This window comes from Eumetopias jubatus, unplaced genomic scaffold (genome assembly GCF_037043125.1).
Source record: "Eumetopias jubatus isolate StellerSeaLion01/CBP00866 unplaced genomic scaffold, mEumJub1_p1.0 scaffold_10, whole genome shotgun sequence".
Taxonomy (NCBI): Eukaryota; Metazoa; Chordata; class Mammalia; order Carnivora; family Otariidae; genus Eumetopias; species Eumetopias jubatus.
Genome location: NW_028274816.1, coordinates 35,874,534 through 35,899,516, shown reverse-complemented (window position 1 = coordinate 35,899,516; position 24,983 = coordinate 35,874,534). Strand labels below are relative to the sequence as shown.

The 24,983-nt window shown below is 54.6% G+C and overlaps 1 protein-coding gene across 5 annotated transcripts in view; it reads left to right on the top strand.

Annotated features, from left to right (window-relative positions):
- MEAK7 (MTOR associated protein MEAK7) overlaps positions 1-24,983 on the top strand; it is a 50,749-nt gene that overhangs the window by 13,438 nt on the left and 12,328 nt on the right. The window contains exons 4-6 of one of the 5 annotated variants that reach the window (XM_088027509.1): positions 18,303-18,514; positions 19,955-20,176; positions 24,316-24,350. The gene's annotated coding sequence lies outside the window, so the exon portion shown is untranslated. Of the gene's footprint in view, positions 1-18,302; positions 18,515-19,894; positions 20,177-20,681; positions 20,756-24,315; positions 24,351-24,983 lie in introns of those variants that run through there. The other 4 variants (XM_088027510.1, XM_028092252.2, XM_028092258.2 and 1 more) reach the window with 4 other exon arrangements.

Here is a 24,983-nt window from a genome sequence, read left to right as displayed (position 1 = left end):
GCAGGCTTGTTCTTTGCCAACTGCTGACTCTGGTTTCTGCTTCGGCACGGGAGCTGGGTTGGTGCTGCGGGACCCTGACCCCTCAGCCAGACCCGGTTGCACCAGGACTGGATGCCTGACCCAAGCCGGGCCAGTCAGTGTCTGTCCCTGGAAATTGCTGGCGGGACAGATCCTGAAACAGAGGAGATGAAATCTTAGGTGAGGCCAGCGACCCTGTGTCTCCCTTGAGGAGGCGGGTAGGGGCCTCCTGGGCTCCTTGGAGTTCTTAAAAATGTTCGAACGAGAGGATGCACCGTTTCCTTTTGCCCTGAACCCCACCCATTATGTAGCTGGTCCTTCGTAAAGCCATTCAGGAAATTCGAATTACCAAAGGAGATTTATTGGAAGGACCAGGGGGTGTGTCAGAGAACCCAAAGACAAGACTGTGGTCGGGCCTCACGCGGCTGGAAGCAGGGCTCGGAAAACTAAGAGGAGTGACAGCAGAGCCCCGGGGCCCCATGTGCCTAGCCAGGTTACGCACTCCTGATGGAGACGAGCCTTTGTTACCTGCAACTAAAGGAACCTGAGGAAGACAGACCTCGTTGGAAAGGTGGTCTTCCCTTTCAAAGGAAGGGGGTTTCAGAATCCTCCTAGAACTTCAGGGGCCAGGGGAACCACAGAGGACAGGAAAAGTCCAGGATGATTACAAGGAGGAAAAGGCATCCCCGGGGGCAGATGTCTGGCAGAGAGCACCCCGCCCCCAGGCTGGGGGGGGCGGGGTTGGTGGGAACTGGGAGCAAACTCCCATACATGCCATGTTACTAGGACGTGTGCAGACAGAGCCCCGGGGTCCAGGGAGGAGTGCTCTAGGGCAGAGCACTGCAGCCCAAGAACCCCAAAGGGGGTGACTATAGGTGCCTGACAGGGAAGAGTTGGGTCTGGACCCGATCAGAGCAAAAGAGAAGGTTCTCTTCTCTTCACCCAGGGCAGCCAAGGGGCCCCATCAGCAGCACACACAGAAGGGTCACAAAGCACCCTTGGTACCTCTCAGTAAGGTTTCTGCACGGCTGCCTTTTGGTGCCGATTGTTGTGTTTGGAAAAACTGTGGAACCAACTGAACCCTGTTCTTTCTCCATCAGGAGTTCATATATTCCCATCCCCCCCTGAACCCCCAAAGACCCCTATCTCCAAGCACAGGGACGGGGGTAGGGCTTCAACAGATGCACTTTGAGGGGACACAAACATTCAGTTGGAAACACTCTTATCTGTGGGTTTTTCCTTTGGATCTGGCTGTGTGTCCTGGCCGCATTGCTGCAAATCCATCTTAGCCATGAATACAACCCCATGCTGAAGATGGGCGTCCTTTTAGTGAATCTCTGAGGGTGGTATGGTCCTGGGGACCCTCAACACAAGGTTTGTGGGTGATTTCTTGCTTTTTGTTTCTGGAAGGTGGTCATACCACTTTTATAAGGAACAAATGAATATGCATGAAAATGGTCGAATGAACGTGCAGCCGTGATGCCACGTCGGCAACGAGATCAGGTTCTCGGTGCAGCATCTACCCGACATTTCTAGCAGCCACTCCGCTGTGGGGCTTCCTGCCCGCTTCTGGCCCTTGGCTCCATATATCCTTCCCCGTGATGAGGGTGGCGGGACCCTGCCCGCCTCTCTCCAGCAGCCAGGAGACGGCCGGGGTGTCCCTGGGAAGGGACCGAACTTGTGCCCAACAAGAAACCAGGACTCCCAAATCCGGAGATGAGATTTTGAGCAGTGGAGGAAGGTGCTTCCAGAGACGCTAGCCACCAAGGTTCTCAAGGCGTGTCTGGGGAAGTCCTCTCAGGAATGCGGAGGCAACTGGCCTTTCTGTTCCGGAAGGGTCACCGATTGCGTCACATTCCCTGTCCCAGGGACCGCCCTGGTTACACTGGTGAGCGACGGAGTCAGAAGGAAGTGATTTAAGCAAGCAGAGCGGGCAGAAAGGACACTTGGCTAAAAATGCCAACCTGGCAGCCCCGACTGCCCATGAATTTGCAAGTTGGTGACATTTTGGTGTATCTTTGTTCAAGTTCTGGCTTGTCTGCTTGGTGGGGGGGGGGGCGGCGCGCGTGTGTGTCCAGACTTCCCAGGGTGGCCCCAGGGGGCCCGGTTCCCGCAGGACGATGCCGCCTCCCCAGGCCGTGGAAGTCGTGGGGACACAAGCCCATGGTGGAGATTGGGAGCAGGCAGCGCGCCAGACCTGGAGTCCCAAGGGGCGCAGGCTGGGAGACTGCAGGGAGGAGAGCGCGGTGGTCTCACGAGGGCTCCGGCATCACCCAGCCTGCCTCAGCTTCTCCTTCAGAGGGGCGCTGTGGGGATGACCCATTGTGCATCCAAAGCGCAAGCACTGTCCTTACTGCCCCTGGCCCAGGTTCAGAACAATCGCATGTTCCAGAGAGGGTGGAGTTCCTACCTTCCCGTGGGCAGGAAAGAAGGTCAGGGGAAGGAGTAACCTTTACGTAAAGTCAATCATGTCCTGGGAACTTTACGTTTTATTTACTCCAAGAATCCTGTGAGGCAGGGCAGGACTTTTTAAAATTGCGTGACATTGGGCGCCTGGGTGGCTCAGTTGGTTAAGCGACTGCCTTCGGCTCAGGTCATGATCCTGGAGTCCCGGGATCGAGTCCCACATCGGGCTCCCTGCTCAGCAGGGAGTCTGCTTCTCCCTCTGACCCTCTTCCCTCTCATGCTCTCTATCTCTCATTCTCTCTCTCTTTCAAATAAATAAATAAAATCTTTAAAAAAATAAATAAATAAAATTGCGTGACATCCACGCAAATTCCCCGGGGGGGATCTCGTTAAATCGTAGATTCCGACTCAAGAGGTCTGGGGGGGGGGAGCGGTGGTGGCCGAGACTCCGCATTTCTTAGACTCTTGGCCCAGGCTGGTGCTGGTCCCCGACCACACTCTGAATGACAAGAAGGTAGGTGACTCTGACAGCGGAATTGGCTTTGGTGTAGAAATGAGAGAAACTACCCACAGAGACAGCTACAACCCCTTTCTGACCTTTTAAAAAAAGTCATAGAAATCACAAGCCGCCGTGGTCCACACGCGGTTGTCGCGAAGTGGGCCGCGCCAGCCTCTGGGGCGGGGCCTGCATTATCTCTGCAGATTCACCCCTGCTTGCAGCGAGGGGTGAGTGGTGCCTCTTTGCTGGGTGTGTCGAAATGAGCAAATAAATGGGAACAGCAAAGGCTAACCTCTGCTGAGCGCTGAGAGCCAGGTGCCATTTTAAGAGCTGTCCTTAATGCCTAGAATACAGGGTAGGTACTACCACCCCAATTTTACAGATGGGGAAACTGAGCCAGTTTGAGAAGCAGCCCGGGCACACAACTAGGGGGTCTGCAGCGTGCCCTGTCTTTACGCAGAGGCTCTGCCATCTCGAGTCGATGGTGCGTACATCACAACCAGCCATCCGATGCTGCAGGCGGAGGGCCTTTTTGCCCTTACATTCAGTGAGTTTTGATACCGTTCATAAGCTGGACGGGCTTCTCCTTTCTTTATGGGGTCTGTCTTTGCTGCAGAGGGCAGCGGTTAAGTTCACGGATTCCAGAAGCAAATCCCGGCTCAGACATTCTCATGGGATTTGGAGCAGGTCAGTGAGATTTTCTCTGCCTCAGTGTCCTTGGAAGTAGTAAGACTTGGCTAATGCCTGAGTCGGCCTCATGGAGCTGGGGTCTGATTAAATGATCCAGCGCTGGTGACGGGCTCAGAACAGGGCTTGGCGCATAGAGAACGCCATTTGTGTGCTTGGTCTGATTGCCTTTTAAAATAGCAACATCCCCATTTGCTCAAAGAACAGACTTCAGTTGGGAAATTCTTTTAATTGGTTCCTGGGGGACCAGACACGCAGTGTGCTCTGATTTGAACTAGGAGACTCAGGCTTCAGCCTTGGCCCTGCCCTTCCTCACTGTGTGACTTGGCACAAGTCACTAGATCTTTCTGAGCTCCGATTCCGATGTCTGTGAAATCAAGTGTCATCCTTCCACACCCGATTGCTATGAGCGTCCCCAGAAATACTGGCTCGAAAGCAATGGCTGAATCTGAGCCTCTTCTTCCTAAGCAGTGAATCTGAGGCTCACACAGCCGAGGAAACATCGGAGGGGTGATTGTGTTTCTCGGGCGCCTGGTGCATGCCACCGTTGGAAAGCCCTTGGAGTCGCTAAATAGCACGGCCTCAAAAGTCGCGGCTGCTGGCTTTGCCTGTTTGCCACCTCCAGGGCTGCTGAGGGGCTGGGACTGCCATCTCCACGGTGGGGCTGGGGGAGGTATCCACAGGGCGTCAGCAACGCTCAGCCCTGACAAACGACAGTGTGCCCGTGCTCTCTGAGGGCCGTGGTCCCCACCGCCAGTGCAGGAGGGCTCGGCCCCCTGTCCCCACTCCGGGGCGTCACATGATTGCTGAGCCGGAGCCTCTGGCCCGTCGGGGCAGCCTCTTGGGCTGGCTGGGCTGCCGGAGGGCGGACCGTGCTCTCTAAGGGGCATTTACACAGAACCTGCTTATGCTCTTAGCTTGGCTGGCGCAGCCGAACAAAGATGGAAGCAGGGCCATGGGACCAGTGGGGCTGCAGGCAGGGAGGAAAGGGGCTGGGGAGGAGCAGGAGAGGGGGAAGCCACCCCCCGCCCCCCATGGCCCATGGGTTGAGACGCTTCTCTGCTCAGACAGGCCACTGGTGGGAGGCTGTCACTCCCTGCTCTCGCCTGGGAGAGGGGGCCATGGGGGGCGGGGGGTGGCTTCCCCCTCTCCTGCTCACCCCCCCTCAGCCGCTGGGGTGTTTCTAAGGCCGAGTCCGTGCGTGTGTAGCCTGAGGACCCCCTGCCGACCAGGACCTTCCAGAGGTGCGTCTGGGCCAAGGTCAGCAATGCCCAGGACCTTCATTTTTCCATGCCAGTAAGGGATGCTTAGGAGTAACACAAAAAGTGAGTCATTGAGGTAAGGATTCTAATTACTAAGTTGCTGTCTGTGGGACAGGGAAAAAATATTAACAAAAACGTATGCACGGACCACCTGGCTGGCTCAGCCAGAGGAGCACGTGACTCTCGGTCTCGGGGCTGTGAGTTCAAGCCCCGTGTCAGGTGTAGAGAGGACTTAAGTAAACAAAACTTCAACAAAAGGTACGCACGTCCTTCTCTGCCCTTCCAGGTGGGTCTGATGGTAGCACTGATTGGCCCCCTCAGATGGTGATAGTTTGGACCAGGGAAACAGGTTACGTTTATGAGAAGGGACACAGCGACAAGATGCAGGCAAGGGAACAGAGCTTAATGGCAGGACAGGTGGGAGAAGGTGGGACTCTGGGACAGAGATGAGCACAGAGGACACTTGTCACACTGTGGCCACCATGTCTCCTGAATCCCATTCCTGTTCGTGGGGGCACACCCACCTGACAGCTTGAGCTCTGAGCCCATTCGGGTCCCGTGGGAAGCAGACGCCCAGTTGGAAGACACTTACGGGGTGTGACCCCCGTGATGGATCCAGGGACGGAGAGCAGCAGGGGGGAAACCTTGTGCCCGCATGGCAGCTCTGACACCCGAGAGAGGAGAAGCGGGAGAGGCTCAGCCTGCAGGGCAGCGAGGAGCGAGGCTCAGCCAAGCCACGGGGAGCCCCGTGGTGAGTGAAGATGACCGTGCTGCGGTTCCCGGCTCTGTCATTGTCTGGGATCAGGAACACTGCCAGGTTCTGTCTTGGAAGGACAGCTGAGCAGTGCACCCCCATGTCGCCACAAACCCGAGAGCAGAGTAGCCCCAAAGAGGGTGGGTTCTGGAAGCAAATGTGCGTTGCAGGAGGTGAGGAGGGTCCCCAGGTGAGGGCTGCTGGGAAGGGGTGCCCAGGGGACAGAGGCAGAAGTGCACTTGCAAACAGGCTGCCACCTGGCTGCCCCTTTCTGGCCCTCGGGGCCCCAGGGGCGGTGGTCTGGCCGGGGCTGTCGCAACGTGGCAGGAAAGGACGCCGCAGTCCCTGCTTCCGGATGGCTGGGATCTCTTGGAGGACACAGTCCTTCTTCCTCCCAGAGCGGGGGAGATATGATGAGCATAGACTCCTCAGAGAGGAGCCAACCGCAGACGGACCTGCGGCTGGTCAGACAGCGACCCCCAAGAAGGCATGTCTGAGCCCTAACCTCCCGGGACCTGTGCACGTGACCTTATTCGGAAAGAGGGGTTTTGCAGATGTCATGAAGGATCTCAAGATGAGCTCATCCTGGATCAGGACAGGCCCTGAATCTAATGACCAGTGTGTCCTTCTAGGAGACAGAGAAGTCACAGATGTGGACAAGGCCGTGGCCTGGAGGCCAGCCGGCAGCCACCAGAAGCCAGGAGAGGCCCGGAGTGCATTCTCCCCCAGGGCCCCAACAGGGAACCAACCCACCAAGTTGATTTGGGACTCTGTCCTCTGGGACAGCGAGAAAATACATTTCTGGAGTTCGAAGCCACCCGGCTTATGGTCCTTTGTTAGAGCGGAGCCCGGAAGCGGCCCAATACCCAGGCCCGAAAAATCAAGCTTCAACCCTGGAGGACGATCGTTGACACCTGCCGTCTGAGAAGGGGCAGAGCAGGTAGAGAGGGGTGGGAGACGCCAAACCCTGGAGCCAAACCACCTACCGTCCCTGCATTTTGCCTGTGGTGAACCCGAGGTACAGGGACCGCCTAGGGAATGCTTGGTCACCTGGGGATCTTGTTAACATGCAGGTCCTGAGTCACTCGTCTGGGGCAAGCCTGAGATCCTGCATTTGCAAGGGGCTCCCAGAGACGCAGCGGGTCCGTGCACCACACTGAGCACAGAGGCCTTGGGATGGTGTGTGTCTGAGTGCTCCCTGGACGATGGCCCGAGGCACCAGTCCTGACAGATTCAGACTTTCTGGGACCAATCCCTGGAATCCACATGTTTAACCACTTCCCAGGACACTGAATTTAGTGTGTAGGACTATATGGGTTTCTGCGATGGTCCAAGCTGGGAAGACAGTGGTCTCTGAGGGAGTCTGAGTCCCCTCCTGATGGAGGCAAGGAAAACAGTATCCATGTTTTTTGAGCATCTATTCTGTGCCAAGTCCTGGGATAGAAAGCCTTATATTCATTAGTGTATTTAATCCTCAGAACAGCTCCTGGGAGGCAGCTCTTGTTCTTACCCCATTTTATAGATGGGGAGAGTGAGGCTCAGGGTGACAAAACATCTTGCCCGGGGTCCCACAAACACGTGGCAGAGTGGGATCCCAGCCAGCTGTGTGACAATGCACAGTGCCCCCCAGCTCATGCCATCTGACTGCACCCCTTCCCTGGGTCTTGGTGGGTTTAGCTCTGTTTAGGTCGGAGCTTCTCAAACGTTGATGTGCCCGTGAATCATCTGGTAAAACTCAAGTTCTGGCTCCAGGTGATGCCGACACCGTTGCCCTCAGATCTGCATGGGTTAGCAGCCATCTGCAGGGTCCATCTGCAATTACGCATAGGGGAGGAGAGACCAGGGGTCCCTGGGGGGGGGGCAGGGTCAGACCACAGGCAAACCCATTTTGTTTTCCAGCCATTTTAGCACCTGGAATTATGGAGCAATTGGCATTTAACAGAGCTGAGTTGATAAGCACCTGCTAAGGGATTTGTTTTGAAAACTAAACAGCTGTCCAGTTGCCTCGTTAATCTCATTAGGCACCTGCTTATAGTTACCATCTCTGGCAATTCAGTGGCCCTGCCTAATGAGGATGGAAGGGCTCACTCCACATCAGCAGCAGGTCGTGTCATTGAAGACAGAATGGGGGGAAACCTGGTGGGGCCCCTCTTTACAAAACCGTGCCCTCGGAGATGTCGGTGGATGAGCACCCGTGTGTGATTCCGGCCCCCTTCTTTCCTCGAGAAAGGTGTGGAGAACCCGCCAGTCCAGCGTGAAGTCATCCCAGGTCTGTAGTAACACAAGAAACGCGAGCATTCTACAAAACGATGCATTCTGTTTATTGTTTTTTAAAAATCTCCTTTTTCTAAGACTTAGTTGTTGAAATGGTTTTACTTGAAACAGAAGCAATGGTAGACAGTATTATTCTTAAACAGCCTTTTAACATTGTAGCAGCCCCTTGATGTTTCAACTGGCCTGTGAAATCCACAAGTCCAGAAACAACCGGCCATTTGTGTAAAGGCGTGTGTCCAGGAATGGTAAAATGCAGGGTTGTCCATAGAAGCAAAAGATGGGAAGCAACCAAAACACTCGTCCGTAAGGGTTTGGCTCAATTATATATTCTTGGATGGCAGCACATTATGAAAATGGTTGTGTGAGCTCCAGGGTGGGGCGTATTTGTTTAGTACATGGAGGAAAGAGACAAGGTGGGCCGCTGGTTGTCGGCTCCTGGTGTGTGTGTTTAAGGGGTGTAGATGCAGTCGGATGCGGTTTCCCAGACCAGCTCTGGGAAAAACCCTGAGAAGCTTCTGGTCTTGGCTGCCTTTGGGGAGCAGGACTGGGAAGGAGTATCGAGATTTCCCTTTTATTATATCTTCTCTTAGGATGTTTGAAATTGTTACTGTGTTAGTGTGTTAATGTTTCAACACACAAGTTAACAAAGTGAACCTCTGGGAGCCCTAGCTGGATGGAGATGCTAGTTTGAGGTCCGGGAAGGAAATACACAGGCTGAGGCTATTGACATGGGATTTTGCTGCTTTACACCTGGACAGTAGAGCTGAGGCTCTTAAAGTCCCCACAGGGTGGTACAGATGGAGGTTGTCAGAGCACATGCAGAGTTTGGGCCCACACTTCTTTAAGACTGTGGTTCTTAGGCTTGGGTGTGCATCAGAATCGCTGGGAGGGTTCCTTAAAACATAGCTTGTCCGGCCCCCCACCACAGTCTCTGATTCCTGACGCCTGTGTGGGACACAAGCATCTGCATTTCTCACAAGCTCCCCGGTGATGTGGATGCTGCTTGCTCAGGAACCCACATTGAGGGCCACAGGTCTGAGGGTGCCTACCCTGATGTTGGGTATTTCTCTCCCCAGATAATTCACTAGCCCTTCTACACAAAGCAACCAGCCCCGGGGGGGGGGGGGGGGACATGCTAGGCTGTTTCATGGTTAACAAGGAAAACAGAGCAAGGATTTCAGCCCAGGCTGCAGCTGAGAATCCTCGGCGGTGTCCGGAGCACCCACGCCTAAGCCGCACCCAGATCAGCGATGCCGGAACCTTTCAGCATGGCCTCAGCCTTGGGTAGCTGAAAGACACTGCAGGGGAGGTTTTGAGTATGGGTTGTGCGTCATGTCCCAGGGCTGCTGTGGCCGAGTACCCCCAGCCGCGTGGCTAAAACAGCATGCACATATCCTCACCTGGCTCTGGAGGCCCGGAGTCCAAAATCAAGGTGGCTCTCAGCAGCGCTGGTCCTTCTGCCTAGGATCAGTCCCAGGCCCCCCTCCCCCAGCCTGTAGACGGCCACCTTTTCCCCATCTCCTCACATCGTCCGCCCCGTGTGCGTCTGTCTGTGTCCAAATCTCCTTTTTGTAGGAACACCTGTCCTATTGGATTAGGGGCCCACCCTGCCCCACTGTGACCTCATCTGAACTAATGACATCTGCAATGACCCCATTTCCAAATGAGGTCACATTCTGAGTCCGGGTGTTAGGACTTTGGCATATGAATTGAGGGGATAGAATTCGGCCCACCCGGGAGCCTGGGTGCCTCAGTCAGTTAAGCCTCCGACTCTTGGTTTCAGCTCAGGTTGTGATCTCAGGGTTGTGAGATCGAGCCCCGTGTCAGGCTCCACACTCAGCGTGGAGTCTGCTGGAGATATTCTCTCTCCCTCTGCCTGCTCTCCTCTCTCTCAAATAAAAAAAAAAAAATTCAGCTCATAACAGACTGGGCATAAAGTTTGCTTTTCAAACTGTAATGTGCAGCCAATTACTTGGGGGGAGCTTCTTAGAACACAGATTGTGATTCAGTAGGTCTGGGGCAAGACCTGAGACCCAGCTTTTCTAACCAGAATCCCAAGATTGAGGATCAGGTGACGCTAAGGATTTTTGTTAATGGTGTTGTGGTTGGGTATGAAAGGGTCCTATTTCACAAAGAGATGCAGATGGACCTATTTAAGGGTAAATGTCAGGATGACTCTGGTTTCCTCTTAAATACTATGAACACGTAGGAAATATGGCAAAATGTTAACAATTGTTGTATCTAGGTAGTGGGTATAAGAGGATTTGTTTTATTCCACTTTTCCTTATGTTAAAATTTTTTTCTTAATTGAAAAAAATCTTTGCAGGTGAGTCTAAGGGGGCAGTGGGGGCTAAGTACCTCTGGAAATGGATGGGTGGAAAGACGGGTGGGGGGTGGGGGATGCATGAGAGGGGTGTTGGTTTGCAGGGGGCCCCCTGAGTGCTCTGGGAACAAGAGTGATGCACACCAGCACCTTCTCCAGGAGGGTACCGAATTCTTCCCCCAGCGCCCCTGCCTGCTGTTTGCCTAAGTCTGAGCTCGGGGAGGTATTGGGAGTGCGGCGGCCTTCTGGGGTCCCCCTGCCTGCTTCACTCACTCTGGGGGCAGGGACACTTGATGTTTCTGAGCAGCAGGACTTGCTTCTGTGTCTGCACCCTTAGCACAGTGCCCCCCACACAGCGGCCACTCAGCAAATGGGTTGAGTGCGTGAACGGTGGCACACTTACTCCAAGGAACTGGGCTCCTCCAGAGAAGCCAGGTTCGGGGAGGTCCGGGGACTTGGGGTCTGAACTCCGCCAGGGCTGTCCAGTGAAAACAGGATGCTGTTTCCCGTACGGGAAGCGTCTAAATGTTCTAGTAGCTGCATTCTAAAATGTGAAAAGAAACGGGCGACATGAATTCTAGTTTCTATTTAAGCTGATACGGCTAAGATATTTCAACATGTTATCTCCACTTTAAATTTTGGAAAGGTAGCATGAGGGAGAGCCTTGTGGTCAGGGACTTGCTCTGCACTTGATGGCATGATGGCTGCGCGCATCGACACACGGGATGAAGGGACACATCCTACGCACATCACGTCCGTTTCCTCGCTGTGACACTGTACCGTAATTATGGAGGGTGTCACCAAGGCAAAGCTGAGTGAACCTCTGTCCTGCCCTTGCAACTTCCTGTGAACCTATAATTATTTCAAAATGAAACTTAATGAGATATTTTACAATTAAAATATTTGTCTTAATTTTATTTTTATTATTTTATTTTTAAAGATTTATTTATTTGACAGAGACAGACACAGCGAGAGAGGGAACACAAGCAGGGGGAGCGGGAGGGGGAGAAGCAGACTCCCCACGGATCAGGGAGCCCGATGCGGGGCTCGATCCCAGGACCCTGGGACCATGACCTGAGCCGAGGGCAGATGCTTAACAACAGGCGCCCCTGTCTTAAACAATTTTAAAAAATGAAAAAACAAAACAAAACCCAAACTGGTCTCTGAACTCTGGTGGGTTTCCTGCTGCCAGCACATTGGGACCAGCCAGCGTTCCTGTGCCCCATGGCACTGGACACAGCTCCTGCAAACTTTGCTCCTTCCCTCTGGCACAGTGTCATGGGGGATGGGTTCTCAGAGGCTTGGTCTGTCCCTCCCACTCACCAGGTATCTGGTAGACCACTTAGATAAGTTACTGCCACCCTCTGAGCCTCAGTTTGCCTTGTCTGCAGAGTGGGACCAATAGTGGTGCTTTTCCTGCTGGGTTGTTGAGATGCCAAGTGCCGGACGCTTCCCACAGGCCTGGCCCATGGCTCCCTGGTGGCGACATTCACCACTATTGCAGTATTTGAGATCCAAAACAGCAGCTTCCTCTGGTTCCCTTCCATTTATAACACCCTACTGCCTCTCTCTGCTGGCCTTCCCAAGCCCCAAGTTCCCCACGCATCTCTGCTTGTTTTAACGGTTGGGCAGGAAGTAGGATAACCCCCTATGTATCTTTGACACCTAATTCCTGGTTGCCATAGATACAGTGTCCCTTCCAGAAAGCTAGTGAGCATGCTGTGGGCTTGGAGGCCAGACCTTCTGCAAAAAATCCGTGCAAAGCCTCTTTTGAAACTTTGGACTTCCTTTATGAGGCCCGTGGCGCTCCCAGCAGAACGGCAGCTTTTCACCATATAAGGCAATCCCCTGAGCGGCCCTGGGTGCACAGGTGAGCGGCTGTGACCCCGGCCTTGCTCAGCTCGGCTGCAAGGGCACCTCCAACTGAGCGTGTGCACAGAGGATTTTAGCAATGAGGAGATCTTGACACCTTTTATGGTTTTAGAGGAAGAAAGACCTGTGACCACAGCTTGGTCGTGGTGAGAAATGGTGGGTTGTCAAACCAGGATGTAACGAACACTGTGGAGTTTACAGAATACTGTGAAGGGACCGTGTGTGTCCCCAGGTCACCACCACGTGGCGAGAGGCAGTCAACAGGATGGGGCATAAACCCTCCAAACCGCACCCCCCACCAAGCCCCAGGGCTCATCTGCGGTGTCTTCTCCATTTGTCCTAGAACCCGGTTCTGTTTTCAGAGGACTTTACCTCCTCTGCCTCCAATTTTTCATGCCAGCATCTGGGGGGAAGGGGGTACAGAGGGGCAGGCAGTTCTCTGGGAGCTGGAACTTGAGCCGGGGCCTGAAGGGTGAGGCTGTGGAGCAAGTGGGGGTGCTTATATCTGGTCGAGTGGAAGGGCCCATGCAAAGGTTCAGAGCCGGGGGCTCGGCATGCTCTCAGAGTGGCTTGGCGTGCGTGCAGGGAGAGATGGCCAAGCTCAGGGTGTGTGGGAGCCGTGGGGTCTGCTTGGGAGGGTGGAATTCACTGTAGGGTCTTTAAGCAGGCGAGGGGTGTGACTTGACTTAGTGGGATCTCGCTGACCGTTACAAGGAGGCTGGCGAGGACAGAGAGGAGAGCAGACATCTCCCGAGTACCTCCTGCCAGGCAGATACAGGGCCCGGTGTGGGGGCACAGGTGTGGGGGTGATGCTCACACGGCACCCCTTTACCCTTCTCACACTGCTGTTCTCCAGCTGCCTTCTTCCTATGACCCCTTTGAGGACACTGATGAAGGGTTACTTGGAGAACTGGAGAGGCAGGGAGCGGCTAGAACACCAAGTAATTGTCATATGCTCCAAACCTCTAAAAAACACATGATTCAGAGAAGGAGGAAGGTGAAGGGGAGACTGTATGATGCAGAAACCAGATGGACATGACCTTGGCCAGCTAAGTCACAGTGATGGCCTATGACCTTGATACGATGGATGAGAAGGTGCTTTACATCTGGAGTCTTCATTTCCCCAAACCCACAACCCTAGTCTAGTTGTGAGAAAAACCTCAGACAAATCCCAGCCGAGGGGCCAGCACACCTCAAACTGCCCTGGTCATAAAAACCAAGGAGAGTCTGAGAAACTGTCCCAGCCCGGAGAGCTCATGTAACGAGGAATCAGTATTGGTTCATGAGTGGGGACACATGTGCCATACTAACTTAGGATGTTAATCACAGGGCCACTGGGTGTAGGGCACACAGGAATTCTCTGTATTCTCAACAATCTTAAAATCTAACCTGCATCTGAAATTTTTATTTTTTTTAAATATTTTATTTGTAAGTAATCTCTACACCCAATGTGGGGCTCAAACTTACAACCCTGAGATCAAGAGTCACACGCTCTACCAACTGAGCCAGTCAGGTGCCCCTAAAATTTTTATTTTATAAACAAGGACTGTAGCAAGGTATCTTGTGATCGTGAGCGCCACCTTGTGGGAATATGGCCACATTGGAAAATGCGTGGAAAATGGGAAGAGCCTGTTTCCCCGCCCAACAGTGGCTCCTAACTCAGCGGCGGTGGGGGGTGGGGGTGGAGAGGATGCAAAGCAAATGCAGGACTCTTCCTCCGGGCTGACTGTTTGCACCTTGACCTTGGACTAGAGACTGAGCTCATCTGTCCCACTGTCACTGGTCCAAGACTGCCTTGCAGGTGCAGTCATACCATCTCCTTCATTTCTGCGGCCCCTTGAACATGCTCCCTGGTGATGGGGGGAGAGAGCCACCCTCTTGATCCTGGACGAAAGGTCCAGAACTTTCCCCTGATTTTTTTCTGTCCATTCCTGGGAAATTAGGTCCTGGGTCACTTGGGATGGCAAGTGGTCTCAATTTATTAATTAAAATGTCCAGTCTTGGCTAATAAAGCTTGGACCTTGATTTAATATTAAAACTTCTCCCCTCTTTTTTGGAGTCCGCTGTGGACATCAGGGGAATGTGGTGTTCCTCCTTCTTGCTCCCTTCCCTTACGGCTGCTATTAAAAAAAAAAAAAATTTGTGAGAGAGAGCACAAGGTTGGGGGGGAGAGTCAGAGGGAGAGGAAGAAGCAGACTGCGGAGGAGGGGGCCTTGATCCCAGGACCCTGGGATTGTGACCCGAGCCTAAGGAAGACGCCCAACCGACTGAGCCCCCCAGGCGCCCCACAGCTGCTATTTTTTGGCTAGGGTTGCCAGGTAGAACCAGGCTGCCCAGTACCATTTGTGTTTCAGAAGAACAATGAAGAATTGCTTTTCAGTGTAAGGATGTCTTATGCAATACTGGGGACTATACTAAAAACTGTTTATCTGAAATTAAAAGTTAACTGGGGGTAGGGGCGCCTGGGTGGCTCAAATGGTTAAATGTCTGCCTTTGGCTCAGGATCAAGTCACAATCTCCAGGTCCTGGGATTTTAGTCAGGTTCCCAGCTCAGCAGGGAGTCTGCTTCTCCCTCTGCCTCTCCCCCTGCTTGTGCTCTCTGTCTCTCAAATGAATAAATAAAAAATCTTTAAAAAACATTTAACTGGGTATCTTGTATCTTTCTTTGCTACATCTGGCAAGCCTGTCTCTGACCCCTGCAGGCTCACGGCTGAGGGAGGGAGGAGAGATGGGGGGCAGAAATTCTTTTCTTGATGAACAGCAGTGTGTTAGCTTCCCATTGCTGCTGTAACAAACTACCACATGTTCAGTGGCTTAAGACAGTATTAACTTATTCTCTTCAGGTCAGGTGACTTCTGAAGTCAAGGTGTCAGCAGGGCTGTGTTCTTGCTGGAGATTCTAGAGGAGAATTTCTCCCCTGCTTTTTCCAGCTTCTAGAAATCCTTCCTCCATCTTCAAGTCAGTAACCCAGCATCTGTCTTCCCTTCCATCTTCGTGTCCCCTTGTCTGCCTCTGACCCTCCTGCCTGCCTCTCAGGAGGACCTGTGGTGACATTAGGCCCACCTGGATCATCCAGGATTATCTCCCATTTTCAAGATCCTTAACGTAATCACATCTGCCAAGTCCATTTTGCCACAGTAAGGTCACAGGTTCTCAAGATCAGAACGTGGATGCACGTGGCAAGCTGGCTCCGGCCACCTGGGGCTGGCCCGTGTTCACAGCTGATGTGGATCGCATGGTCACTTCTGTCTGTCCTTGGGAGGCTTCCTTGCCCACCGCAACTCCCTGGACTGGGCAGTGTTCGTCCTTGCTCTGGGGCTCCTCCTCTGCCCTGGGCTGGCTGATGCCCCTGCAGGCAGTCGGCGCTGCGCCCTGGGGACGGTCTTTTCCACGGTGACTCCAGGCGGCCGTGCCAACCTTGCCTTCTGAATCCTATCCTAGATTCCGTCCCTCTAATGAAAAGCTGGGTGGCAGGGTGGTCACTGTCAGGAACAGACCCTTCTCTGCTGCCCCGACAACCTCTGGTAATGCACGTGTGACGTGGACATTGGCTGGCACTCTTGGAGAGGCCGCCACCCCCACTGGCCCTGAGGTTAGAGGCTGGCTCCCCACGTAGTGCTGGGGAAATGGCTTCAGTGTCCCCAACAAGTCTCCCCCCACTTCACCAGATCTCCCCTCTTCTCCATGGCCTTTAAGACCCTCCTTCCGGGAGGGATTAACGCTCCCTGGAGCAGAGATATGAGCTCACGGAAGGGACTGGGGTGCAAAGGTGCGGAGCAGTGTAAGAAGAATAGGCTGGTGCGGTGGGAGGAGAGGGTGAGTAGGTAGAAGATCCCAAGAGAAAGCTGAAACAGGGACGGACTGGCGGGATGGTTGGGAGTCCTAGCCACGCAGGCCAGCCTGACTGGATGAATGAGCTGCGCTTGCCAGGCCCATGGTGGGCTGTGGTTCGGGAGAGGAGGTGTTCACCTCACCTGGGGAGGGGACTCCCCAGAACAAGGGCATTCTCAGCCCAGAAGGGCCCATGGCATCAACACAATTCATCACTATTGATGTTGACCTTGATCACACGGCTGAGGTCGCTTTTGTCGGTGTCATCCTTACACTGAAAAGTAATTCTTCAATTACTTTGTCGGTCCATTCCAGGGTTAACCCCTCCCCTGTTTCCATCATGTCCCCTTTGGAAGTCCTTGTGCCCAGCCCACCTAAGGACTGGGGACTTAGGCTCCACCTCCTTGACTCAGGATCATCTATGTAAATTATGGTTTTTTTTTTTGAAGGGAAGATTTGCCTCTTCTACATTTATTAGTCAATCATAGGTATACATGTTTTAATAACTTCAAATTTCTTCATGACACGTAGCTCGACAGATAGGGAAAGATGGATCCAAATTTCATTACATAGTACATTCCAGAAATTGAAAAACTGTTCATACCTTGGTGTGTTTGGGATTCATTCCAAAGGCTTTTAGGCTGCTCTGTCATTGAGAATTGCTAATCACAAAAACTCTGAGTGGTCATGCAGAATGAGGTCATCCAAGTAGCCCAAGGTCCATTTCTTGGTCTTTGGCATCACTATGTTTCCAATGTTTACTTCAAATTCCACTCTTTTAACACAAAATGTACCCCAAGAGGGGCTGGAGAACCAAGCCACACCCTAAGGGAGTTTGGAAAATTCTAGATATTTCAAACTTGCTCTTGAGAGGAAGGCCTGCAGTGGAGTCCATGTGTGCTGGGGGCCAAAACTGACTGGGAGTTCTCCCCCCCAAAACCCCAGTTTTTTAAGGGTATGTAATACAAATGTGCAAAATTGAAGCTTATATAAATATTATTAAAACACAACAGGAACTGTACTAACTTGTAAGCCAAATCTGGCTGGCTGCCTGTTTGGGTATAGCCAGTGAGTGACCAGTGATTTTCACATTTTAAATGGAAAAAAATCAACAGAAGAATATTTCAGGATGTGTGAAAATTACATGAAATTGACATTTCAGCCGCCTTCCTGAAAGTCCTACACACAGCCTTGTTCAATGGTATATTGTCTGTGGCTGTTTTTGTGCAAGGACAGCAGAATCCCATAGTTGTGACAGAGGCTGAATGGCTTGAAAAATGTAAAGTATTTACTATCTGGCCTTTCACAGAGTAAGCCGGCCAACCCCTCATTTACTGCTTAGACCAGTAAAAGCCTTTTTCGTGGAGGACAATTGTATCAATGATGTGGCTTAGCCTCGCCGGCTCGTGGTGAGGGAGAACAGGAGGACCTTGTGGACAGAGCAGCCACCGTGGATGTTACCAAGGGATTTCCCGCCGGCCAGGGCCCAGCCAGGGCAGGGGGTGGTGGCACCGTCCCAGGTGCAGGCAATGGGCACAGGGGGAGTCCCTGGTTTTAGAGATCAGAACACTATCAAACCAACTACGTCGGTCTCCCCCTTATTCCCCTGAGCCGGCATGTGTGCATAAATACAGGGGGACCCAATCCTTCTACCACCTTGACTGCAGGTGGCAGAAAGCTAACTTGAATGAGCTGGAGAGCTGGGACCATTCACTGTCGTCGTTCTGCAGGACATGGGGTTGGCTGGGCTTTGGGACACTTGGCTTTCCTGGATCTGCCTCACCTGGCACATAGGCCTTGGTGCTCAGACCAGTTTTGCTACAAGAAGCCGTGCCTAGCAGGCTGCTATCAGCCAGGTGCAGCCCTGAGGCAGGGCCCATGGAAGGAAGGAACTCCCATGTCCAGGTTAAGAGTTGGAGAATGGCCAGGAAGCATCTGATTGGTAGGGATGGTGGAGACAAGGATGGGCAGAAAGAGCTTGGAAAGGGGCGCCTGGGTGGCTCAGTCGGTTAAACATCTGCTTTCGCCTCAGGGTGTGATCCCAGGGTCCTGGGATCAAGCAGGGAGCCTGCTTCTCCCTCTGCCTGCCGCTCCCCCTGCTTGTGCTCTCTGTGTCTGTCAAACGAATGAATAAAATTTAAAAAAAAGTTTGGAAAGGCAATACATCTTTGACCCAAGAAAGGAAAATGTTCAGATGGCCTTTGAGTTCTTTTTAAGCCTAGACCTCCTTGTATATTTCCCACCTGTTTCCCCCATAGCCTCTCAATATGCTTGTTTTTTGCCCTCGATCAGTTCCAAACCTCTCTTTTACAGACCCTCCCCCAGCCAGCCCCTCCCTTCAATGTAATCCTCATCCCCCACCTCACATGCCTTCAGCAGGTGCAGGTGATGATGATGATGAAGCACGAGATGTTGAGAGCCTGTTGCTGTTCCATATGTATTTATGAACTGGAGAGACAAGTACTGCCCTCCCTCTTTCGGACTGAAATTCCACCAGCCTAAGAACCCCAGGATTAACCCTGGCGTCTGGCTAAGCAGGTTTCTTTACCCACCGCACCAGGAACCCCGAGGCAGCTCACCTGACAAAGGTAAAGAGCGAGCTTTCATCGGATTTTGTGGAAAGTGGAGTTTGGGTGAAGGCTGAAAGAAGCAGTGTTTCCACGGGCTTGGGGGCAAAGCAGGGCCATGTGGGAAGGGATCAACATCAGGTCAGGCCTGCAAAGTGGACCGGCTTCTGTTCTCTTGGGAACCGCAAAGCTATTCTGGAGCTCTGCACCTGGGTTGCAAATCCAGGCTCTTCTCTGGCAAAGTTGGTTTAAATTCTCCAGGCGGGAGCAGGAAGTTTCATTCCTAATGATGGAATGTCAAACAGCAAAGTTGTTGCTGATCTATGATTTTGGAGTTCAAAGTTTTTTCAGTAAAACATTCATTACTCGGGGCCCTTGGGTGGCTCGGTCTGTTAGGTGTCTGCCTTACAGTCGGGTCATGATCCTGGGGTCCTGGGATCTGCCCCTTGTCCCGCTCCCCACTCATCGGAAAGCCTGCTTCTTCCCCTCCCTCTGCCTGCCGCTTCCCCTGCTTGTGCTCTCTGTCAGGTAAATAAATAAAACCTTTAAAAAAAAAAACATTTATTACTCAAAGGGATCGTTATGATACTTTACAGGTGCAGCCATGTGTCCTTGAGAAATAATCTTTGTGAACTTTAGGAACAGTTAAAAACCATCAGCTGGCTTTCCCTACGTCTGTCATTGGGGCCTGATGAATAGCCCAGCTGATCTTGGGCTACTAGCTCTCAGTCTAGGGGCAGGACAGGTATTTGGGCATTAAGTGCTCCATTGGCTCCAGTAGGGAGCAGGGGGAATGGGCTGGAGGAGACAAAGAGGCCAGGAAGGAGGCTGTTCTTGCAGTCTGGCCTGGAGAGGGGCCTCCTGGGGACTTGGAGAGAAAGGGGGTGGATGCAGGAGCTATCTTGGAAGTAAAACAGAACCCGGAGGAAGAGGGAGGAGGCGTGGGAGGTGCTGACATGCACTAAGGAAGGAAGTAAAGAGCGGTTTTGGAGGGAAGAGGCTGAGTTTCGGCTGGGCTGAATTTCGGGTGCAGCCTTGTGGAGATGCCAGATAAGCAAACATATGGGGTCAAAGTGCAGGCTTGGGGCTTAGCACAGCAGACAGGTGGAATAGAAGTCATGAGGAAGGCTGTTAGGGAGGGATGCGCAGCCTGGGGAGAGCAGCGGGAGGACCTCCAGCAAAGCAGAAGGCAGCGGAGCCTGGGTGAAAACTACCTGGGAGAGAGGAAGAGAGAAGCCAGGGACTAGTGACTCGGATGCCCAGAAAGGAGGGCTTTAATAATGAGGATGCGCACTGTGAAAGTGCCTGCTGGACTTAGGGACAAGCTGCTGGGGCCAGGTTTCAGGGGTTTGAGGAATGAAGGGAAGGGAAGTGGGAATGAAGGGGGTGGGGGGCAGGGAGAGTCTTTATCAAGGCTGGAGCAGACGTGGGCACGTTTTTTTCTTCTCTGTTTTCTTTTAGAGAGAGAGAGAGTGGGCTGGGGGACAGCAGAGGGAGAGAGAGAAGTGGACTCCCCACTGAGCGCGGGGCTTGACCCCAAGACCCCGAGATCACAACCTGAGCTGAAACTCAGAGTGGGACGCTTAACCGACTGAGCCACCCAGGCGCCCCGTGGGCACGTTTAAATGCTGCTGGGAAGGAGGAGATGAGAATGCAGGCAGAGGACCTGGTTACCCGGAGGAGGTAAGGGGGCGGGGGGGGGGGGGAGGAGAAGGGGCGCAAGCTCCGGCTCAGGAGGCTGCACTCTGTTTAGGTGGGAGGGGCCCCTGGCCAAAACCAGAGGTGGCAGGGCGAGGGGTGTCACAGGAGAGCTGCCTGGGTCCGGATCCGCAGGAGCGTCCCGCAGCGGGTTACCCGCCTCTTCCCTCGCTGTCTCCACTGGGCCCACTACCCTCTGTCCCAGCCGTTCCCACGGCCCAGCTGCTTCTCTCGACCCCAGCCCAGACTCCCCCCCCCTCTCCCCAGCTGCTACTCTCTTTCCTAGTCCGCCTTCCAGCTCCTCCCCAGCCGCACCCGCGGGAACCCCACCCCGCCCAGGCGCTCCTTCCGGCCTGCGGGCCCCGCCCCCCGCCCCATGAGGTGCATGGCCATTGGCTGGGTTCCTTCTAGGGCTCGGCCCCCTCAGCTTCCACGTCTGCTATTGGGATAGATAGCTGCCCGTCAGCGCCCTCGCCTGGCAACGGGGGCGGGCTGCTTCAAGGGAAAATCCATGCCGGCGACCCGACGGGCCCATTCCGGTGGGTGCTGGGGCGGTGGGCTGCGGTGAGCTGAGCGGGGGCGCTGGCCCAGTGGCCGGGAGGGAGCAGCCGATCCCGGGGAGGCGGGGGGGAATCGGGGGCGATGGCACCAGACACGGGAGAGAACGGTGCCTGGAGTGGGCCTTGGCCCTGCCCCCCTGGCTGCCCGCTCCTCTTGGCCCCAGGGTGGGAGAGGTGGGGGGCCCTCGGGACAGCTGCGAGGGAGGGAGGGAGGGTCTCCCCGTGTGGTCAGTCGGAGCTCAAAATCACCCCGCATCTTCTGCCTTTCGCGTGGTCAAGATCAGAGGGTTCCCAGAGTTGCTGCCCGTTTGGGGGAGGGGCAGTGAGAGAGGCGGCATAGACGCGGGAAGACCTGGGGAGCATCTGTGGGAGGAGGCATCAGGGGGTTTATACTGGACTGTGGGTGGGGTTGGGGGTTGCTGTACTGATCGCATTTTACTAGTTTTGTCCCAGGAGAGTGGAGCTGGTGGCTGAACCTAGCACAGAGGGGAGAAAAACAAAACCACTCCCAGGCTAACACCCGGGCAGATGAGTCAGCGGGGCTCCCTGGAGGAAGGGAAGCCAGCCTGGGGGAGAGCAGGACCGGTCCAGCACCTTTCGACCAGCAGGGAGTCTGCCCCCGCCCCAGCTGACCCTTTGCAGAAGGGCTCCTGATGCTGGGATGTAAACGGCTTGAAGTCCGGATGTCCAGATACGGTGGTTGAACTCTCAGCAGAAAGGGGGCACTGAGGGCCAGGTGACTGCGGTCAGGACAGTGGCCCCTTGGATGTTGGCAGGCCAGAGGGGAGAGCACCCCGAGGACAGGAGCCAGGTGGGGAGGCTCTGAGGACTGACAGGTATCCTAGGACGCCAGCCGGAACCGCAGCTCTGTTCTGCAGGAAAACTGTTGGCTCTCCCCCAGCACTGAGGGCGTTGCTTGCTTCCAAGCTGGGCTGCTTCCCTTGTTCCTGCGCAGGGATTCAAACTTGCCTTGCTTGGGCCCATCTGTCTCCATCTCTGGACCCCAGAAAGCAGAATTAAACGCCCTGCGTTAACCTGGTTTAATCGCTTCTACCTCATTACGGGGCTGGTGGTACTTTCCTCATTATACTAAAGTTGGAAAAGGCTTAGTAACTTGCCCATAGTCCTCAAACCAACTAGTGTCAGAACTTGACCTCAGGGCTGCCCGTCTTTGCTTCCACCGTGAGGGCAGAGCCCGGGGCCTCTGTGCCGAGAGGCAAGCATTAAGGATCATCTGTGCATTTCAGTGCCCGCCCTTCAGCTCTGCCCCACTGCTCTGCATCTTGGAAAACCAGTTTGTCACCTTAAGCCCTACTAACATTTGGGGCCAGGTAATCTGTGGGGGCTGTCCTGTGTGGTGTAGGATAGTTAGCACCCCTGCTTTCTACCCACTAAATGCTGTTATCACAACCAAGCCTCACTGCCGGATGTGCCCTGCGGAACAGAACGACCCCCAGAGGAGAACCCCTGATGCAAGGAGTCTTAAAGTAACATGGAGGTGCTTCCTCCTGAAAGAGAACTTGATATACGTAAACTTCCAGAAGGCTCAGGCCAGCGTAGGGTGGTTTTGTGCACAACTTGCCAGGAAAACGGGCTGTCCTACTTAGGGAGGCACACCTGGGGTGGTCCCAGGAGAAAACCATTGACAGGGACTGAAAGTTCAGGAAGTTGTATTTGGGGAGACATAGGGGCGCATCACAGGCCTTCATTTCTTCCCTAGAGTTGATTGGAGAGACTTTGGGCAGGACCACCGTGACTGAGGCTGGGATGGACGAAGTGGGGGGTGGGGACGCCTGCTGCAGTTGCTGTTCCTTCATCCTGCCCCTGCCCCTGCCCCGGGAGCTGTTGGCCATTGCGTCCCCTCCCGAGCGCTCCGGGGACGCCAGGAACACTGGTACGGAGCCCGGGGCCCTTCTCTGAAGCTGCTGTCCTCCCTGCCCTCCTGACTCCAGGCCTGTAGCTCCTGCCTGAGGCTTCTCTCCCCCTTCCCCTCCTGGATTGCTAGCATGCCTGTTCCTGAGCCTTCCCTGGTGTCTCCTCCTGGCGCTGCCCTGTGCCCACCCCACTCTGATGGTCTGCACCTCCCCTGTCTGTGTGGGCAGCTTGCCCGTCCCTGCTCCTTCCCCGCAGCAATCAGGGCCACCAGGAGGGCTGGCCAGGCTGCTCTGTTTTCAGCCAACACTGGAGGAACCTGTTCTGGCGGGTCAGCGGAGGAGGTTGGGGTGGGCTGGGCAGGGACAGACCAGGGGACCTTGCTCTGTAGCCTCTGGTTCCCCTCCCCACACCAGGCCTCAGTGATCATGGTTTGCACCCGGCCCCTTTGCGCACACAGTCCCCACTGCCCGGGTGAGGCACCTGTGGGCACCTGAAGACCCAGCCGGAATGTGTCCTTCGGGACATTTTCGACTCTGGACTCCTGTGTTCTGACCTGGATCCCCACTGACCCGGCTGCGCTTGTCTGTCTCTCCCCGGTGAATGGAACGTTCCTGCAGGCCGGCGCCTGCCTGAGGCTCTTCTGCTCTGTGAGGGGGCCTGGCCCTGGGGGACACGGAGTCACTGATGCAAGGAGTAGATGCAGGAGGGCCTGCATGCTGGAGGAGGCGTGATCTGTGGCCCCTTAGTGGCACAGCCCCCACGTGCACTGTTCCCTCCCCTGGGACATGGAAACTAAGAGTGGTCTTTTAGCTCCAGGTGTCCCCCTTAAAGAGACTGGCATCCCGCTGGTAGAGCGATTCCCTGACTTTGAGCAGGGCGGAAGCTTTCTCAGGATTTGGGGGATTGGGAGGCAAGGCGGTCAGATGGCATCAGGGGTAAAGCGAGCCGGAGGTGGCTCGGCTGGACCTCCCGTCCTCGCCGCTGGCTCTCCCTGGTGGCTTTTGCGCTAGCACATGGAATCGCATGTGTGGAGCCCCTGCTGTGGTTTGGGCCTGGTGGGGGCATGGGATGCAGGAATGAGGGCATCCTGGAGCCCATCCCTGGGTGGGGGACGGGTCGTGGTGGTTGAGCGAGTGGCGCTAATCCAAGGGGCCTCTGAGTGCAGTAGGGGTTGGGAGCGGTCCCGGTGGGGGAGCACTTGGGCTCTTTCAGCACCCGGGGCCGGGCCGGCCTGGAATTTGTATATGGGAGCCCGGCAGGCAGGTGGAGAAGGGGCTAGTGCACCTGACCGGCTGGCCCGGGATGCCATGGCGCCGGGCCTGCGTGCCCCAGGTGGCTCAGGTGCTAGGCCGGTGGTTGGAGGACAGAGTCTCTTGGGACTTTCAGGTTTGAGCAGGCAAGTCAGGCATGAACCTGGAGAGGGGAGTGGGGAGAGCGAGAAGAGTCGGGGGGGGGGGTCCTGTGCCCCATTTCAGTTAAGACGACTGTCCATCCTAGGAAGGTCAGGAACACCGAGCAGGCTTGGAACCCGAAGGCTATGTAGGGTGGTGGTGTGCAGAGGTGGACGGTGAGGGCCTTCTGAGCCAGAGAGGGGACTAGACTCTGATGTCCCGAGTGGACCACATGCCTCCGTTAGAGTCCAGCTCTGACGTGACACTGTGCTGATCTCTCAAATCTTCCCCCTCCCAGGTGCTGGCAAGACCTTCATCCCTTCTAGCGTTTCGGTGAGTCTCGGGCCTTCGGTCACAAACCTTAAGGTTTTTTGGGAGTGAAAAAGTTGATATCTTTGGCAGGAAGCCCCCATCTGAGTGAAATAGAATCACTAGGGTTGCATTTTTATATATTTACCATTTTCGGGACTTCAGCAGAATAACAAAACGAGGGGCCCAGGGAGAGTTGGGTGACAATGATCCGGTGTTTTCTTGGCGGTTGGTTGGGCCGTGCCCCTGGAGGGGACCAAGCACCAGCTGACACAGTCCCCACTGTGTCAGAGACAGGGAGAGCCTCACACAGGCTGGCCCTTGAGCCCAGGGCTGTAGGTTTTTCTTCTTGGCTGTCATGCTGCTGAGAACCTTGAGGAGTGGAAGCATCTAGATCAGGTGGCCTGTGAATGAGAGCCCCAGGCTGGCCTGTGTGAGCTCTCCTCTCTAGCTGCCTGTGCACGTGGGCCGAGGTCCCTTCCGAGTCCTGGCCGGCGTCGTCCTCTGCAGGGCAGATGGGTCCCCTGCCAGGATGGCTGGGTGGTAGCATCACGCAAGATACGGAGAGATTGGAGCCCTTGTGCTTTGCTGCTGGGAATGGAAAACGGAACACCGTTTGGTGGCTCCTCGCAAATGAAACATTGGATTACCGTACGA